The 4,998-nt window shown below is 47.8% G+C and overlaps 1 long non-coding RNA gene across 1 annotated transcript; it reads left to right on the top strand.

Moving 5' to 3' along the window:
• Positions 1-3,537: 3,537 nt before the first annotated feature.
• LOC119288300 lies at positions 3,538-4,991 on the top strand. Its single transcript, XR_005141150.1, has 3 exons — positions 3,538-3,645; positions 3,762-3,843; positions 3,970-4,991. It is a non-coding gene; the product is annotated as an uncharacterized LOC119288300 (long non-coding RNA).
• Positions 4,992-4,998: the final 7 nt, after the last annotated feature.

The raw sequence follows: 4,998 nt of genomic DNA, 5'->3' as shown, positions 1-4,998 counted from the left end.
AGTACATATTTAGTTCATTCTCCTTTCACTAGTAGAAAAAGGGCCATTCGAACCGGTTCGTGAGGGCCATTTGTCCCGGTTCCCGAACCGGGACTAAAGGGTCGTAACTAAAGCCCTCTACTTTAGTCCCGGTTTGATCGGGAATGGGGACAGATGGGGCTCCACGTGGCCAGAGCGGCTTGCCCAGGCAGGGGGACCTTTTGTCCCGGTTGGTGCCACCAACCGGGACTAAAAGGCTTCCACGCGTCAGCAGTTCAGGGACGATGGACCATATCTGTATTGCCTCCCGCCTCTGGTTGTACTACTAGACGCCGGAGCAGCCGGAGCGGCTGCGGCTGTCTTTTTTCGTTTCTTAAGAGGCGGAGCAGCCGGAGGCGGACTGCTACAACGCGCCGGAGCAGCCGAAGCGGCGGCGTCTGTGTTCCGTCGTCACTTACGAGGCGGCGAAGGAGGAGGCGGGCTGCTCGGACGCGCCGGAGCAGGCGGAGAAGGAGGCGGAGTACTATCGCCCTCACGCGCCGGAGCAGGAGGCAGAGTGCCCTGATCACTCGCCGGAGGAGGAGGAGGAGGCGGAGTGCCCAGCTGACTAGCAGGAGCCATGAAGTTCAGAAGCTTGATGTGCTCCTTCCGCCATAGACACGGAGTATGCATAGCAAGACCCAGCTAAGTCTCCCCATCACCTGTAGGGTGGTCAAGCTGGAGCTCCTCAAATCCCTCCGTTATTTCGTCCACCATCACAACAGCATAGCCTTGTGGAATCGGACGACAGTGAATAGTTTTCCGGGTGAAGGAGGGAACACAGAGCCGACAGCCGCCTTGACTTTGAGCTGATCCCATTGCGTCATAATAAGGTGGCACCGGTGTGAATCCGTGATAAAATCCACGGGGTAGCTAGGACCCGTCAAGTCAGGCTGCTGAACAAGCTCGGTGGAAGCCACGCTGCTTCTCCGCTGAGATGGCGGGGTAGCTTCTGGGGTAGCATCTTGGGCAGGATCTCGCAGCTGCTGGTTCTCAACATCAAGTTCCTCTAGCTTTCTTACCCTTGCCTTAAGCTCCTGCAGTTCGCTCTACTCCACTTTCCTCCTCCTCTCTTGGGTTTTGTAACCTCCTGCGTCCTGAAACCCAACCTTCCACGCAACGGAGCCTGGCGTGCCTCGTGTTCGTCCAGGGTGCTTAGGATTCCCGAGGGCCCTTGTGAGCTAGTCGTTCTCTCTGTCGGGAACGAACTTGCCTTCCCGTACTTCATTGATTGCTTTCCGAAGCTTCGTGGCGGGTGTTGCACTTCGTTGATTGCTTTCCGAACGATCGGGCTAAGGCCAGACGTAATCCCGGATGAGTACTCAGAGAAGAATTACATCTGGTTCAGGCCGAACATCTGGGTTTTGGTACACGGATGATCTGGGCAATTGCCCGACCATGAAATTCTTTCTATTTTTTCTCTGCCGTAAAAGTCAGAAAACAAGTGAAAACACCCCTAAGATAGCCTCGAATCGAAAAACATTCAACATGAAAGTTGTTTGTCCCCATTGTCAGCTGAAACACCTTGTATTAGTTGAAGAATAGAAAATGTGTTAGTTCACCAAAAATTTTCTTTTATTAACGAGCTAGCTAGAATAGGACGTGCCTGTGTTAAAACAGCCGTTTGGCTGCGATCTGCACCTGAGGAGGTTGTAAACTTATGCTCCTTGGATCATCTTGATCCAGACTGATTAATAGAAGGTCTTTCACCCGGCAAAAAAAATCCTTTTGAACAATATTTTTTTCTTTCTTTGAGCTGAACAATATTTTTTCTTGCCAAACGATATTGTTCACTGACAATAATGCAAAAAAAAAAAACACCTGGTCTCCATCACTGTCGTCCGTACCCACGGACGGCCGTTGATTGGTTCTGTTCACAGCCTCTCACCGGTCCGGCACACGGCCACGGGCATGCCTACCTATCTGAGAGGCACTGTCTGACACATCCCTTCCCCTTTCGGCTCCGGCGACCCACAAGCAACCGGCAACCAGCGACGGGCGTCCCTCTCACTCCTAGTACCAGGTGATAAGATCCATCTCTCCCTCACCCACCTTATCCCTGTCTCTGTGCCGCTTAGTCCCATCCACCTTCTCGGTTGGTGGCTTGGTCGCTGCGCCACGCAGCTTCTCCGGCTCATTCATCCCGGAGCCCACCAAATTAGGTTGCGGATTGTGCTGTGCGTCACCTTGCTTCCTCAGAGTCAATGGTGTGTCCTGAGCTGAACATTCATCAGGTTATTATTCTGACGATGATGATGTATACGTACACAGACATGAGATGAAGTTCAGTGAGAAGTACCCAAATTTTTGACTCTTAAACAACCCATTTGTAGCAAGGACGACAGATTTGCACTTCACTGTTGACTCTCAACCATGTGTTTTAGAAGCCAAATCGGTTTGCGGCTAAACATTTCCTGAATTAGCTGCCCCCAGCTATGTTTTGTTTGTTCGGATTAACAGAGGAGTGGAGAAGGAGCAGCAACTGTATATAATAATCCTAATGCAAACCCTGCCAAGTATCAGGTTTGTGTTGGTGAAGGTTTCAGGCTTCAGGCTTCACTATGCTGAGATGGTATTAACTCTGTCTTTTGTACAGTGCTACTGAATGAACTCAGTCTTGTTCATTGCATCAACGGGACCTGAACTCAGTCTTGTCTAGTATCCAAATTCTTTTTGTTATGCCCTGAAGAGAATCCTTTTGACGGAAATCTGGTGTCTTAGTTTCCCATGGTGGGCTTGACTAACAGGCATGCTTTCCTCTTCTCTGCTTGTAATTAAGTGGGCAAAGCAGGAAATTACAGGAAAGTTAACGTCCATTAAGTAGGGTGGGTCGTGCAAATGGCAGTAATTAAGTCGGTAAAGCAGGAAAATACATGGAATTGTGGGTCCACAAAGTAGGTTCGTGCTTAATTAATTGGTGGGTAAAGTACACGAAGGTGCGCGCCCATTTTGATGACATTCATACTTGCTTTAGCTTTACCTCTCTTTTTTGGTATTCGCCTTTGATTATTTGTAATTGTGCACTAGCAACATTGATAATGACTCCTCAGAGACATCAGGGTAGACTGCTTGTTTTTCTTTTAGTGAATAGGTAGGGTACCACCCACCATAATTAGTTAGAAAACTTTTAGCCGGTTACCAGACTAATGTTAAATTGATGAATTAGACAGGCCTACAAGGACAGAGATGTCTTCGAGAAACCATACATATGAATTGTTACAGTATGATGAATGGGTCGACCGTATCTACAGAGCCAAGGCAGATAAACAGGGCACTGCAGAATGTCTAGATGCATCACACTGCAGAAGACATGTGCTGTGTGTGTCCACATTGGTTACTGATTACTCTCTCCGTCTCATAATATAAGAGCGTGTCAAAACCTCTCTTATATTATGGGACGGAGGGAATAGTTTATTAGCAAGTCCAGCTCAGCTCAGCTTAAAAAAAGGGCAAGTAGTTGGATGGATCGGCTCTGTTATTTCCTCCTTGACCTGCTGTTTGGGGATTTCTGCCTCCGCACATTCCCTTGCAGCACAACATTATTAGCTCCTACCATGTTCCTCTCCTGAAAACTTGCCTCGTCTCTGCGCCGGCTCCTACAACTCTGCTTCTCACTTCACCATCTGTGTAATCTCACCACTATGTTCTCATATGTTATCCTATACAAATCTGGATGTGGGGTTTTGCTTGTTCCTCCGTTGTTGCAACCAGCTAATTTGTCTTTTGATTTCCCACTCCAACAGGTGTTCATCCATTCTTATGCTCATTGGTTGTTTCTACCTCTGATCCGGAATACTTTCAATTGCTCGTCCATCGATTATTCAGGTCATTCTGCCCTCTCAAAATAGTATTCTTAGTCTTTGCCATCGTCTACTGATCTACCACTAGGTTTCTGTTTTCATATCACTATTGCATTTGGCTAATTTATCCCATGATTTACTACTTCAACAGATTTTTCATCCGTCACTGTGTCAAGAAACAATTCCAGTGCTATCTTCATTTATTCAGACCAAAAAATAAACCCCGCAACCTAATGGAAGTGGCGTTAGCTAGCACTGCGTTAAGCGTTAGCTTAAAATTGGCCGCATCACCGGTCTTGAAGAAGCTTCTTACTGATGCTTCATTGTATCTTGGAGTGGACATGGCGCGTGAGCTCCATGAACTGGAGACCACTATTTTGCCACAGTTCGAGCTCGTGATTGAAGCAGCAGACAAGGAAAACCATAGACCCAAGTTGGACAAATGGCTCCAGGAACTCAAAGAAGCATTCTATCTGGCCGAAGACTTGCTGGATGACCATGAGTACAACCTCCTCAAGCTCAGAGCAAAGGGGAAAGATTCCTAGCTGGCCAATGCCTCCTCAATCAGCAACACTTTGATGAAGCCTCTGCGTGCTGCATCAAGCAGGCTCTCCAATCTGAGCTCTGAGAACAGAAAGCTACTTCACCACCTGAATGAACTAAAGGCTACCCTGGCGAAAGCCAAGGACTTCCGTCAACTTCTCTGCTTACCAGTTGGTTATAGTGCAGAGAGCTCCAGCATATCATCAACTATTGTTCCTGAGACTACATCACTGCCACCTTTGAAGGTGATTGGTCGTGGCGAGGACCGCGATCATATAATAGAGTGTCTTACCAGGACAACTGTTGTTGAGTCTAGCACAGCTATGTACTCAGGTTTGGCGATTGTTGGAGTTGGTGGCATGGGAAAATCCACCTTGGCACAACTTGTTTACAATGATAAGAGGGTAAAAGAATATTTTGATGTGACAATCTGGATAAGTATCTCACGCAAACTTGATGTCCGCCGTCATACACGGGAGATCATCGAGTCTGCCTCACAAGGGGAATGCCCACGCATTGAGAACCTTGATACTCTGCAACGCATGTTGAGAGACATTATGCAAAAATCTGGGAAATTCCTCCTTGTGTTGGATGATGTTTGGTTTGAACCTGACAGAGAGAGGGAATGGGACCAACT

This window comes from Triticum dicoccoides, chromosome 4A, assembly GCF_002162155.2.
Source record: "Triticum dicoccoides isolate Atlit2015 ecotype Zavitan chromosome 4A, WEW_v2.0, whole genome shotgun sequence".
Classification (NCBI taxonomy): domain Eukaryota; kingdom Viridiplantae; phylum Streptophyta; class Magnoliopsida; order Poales; family Poaceae; genus Triticum; species Triticum dicoccoides.
Note: the sequence above shows the minus strand (reverse complement) of the source record. Positions and strands in the feature narration are given on the sequence as shown.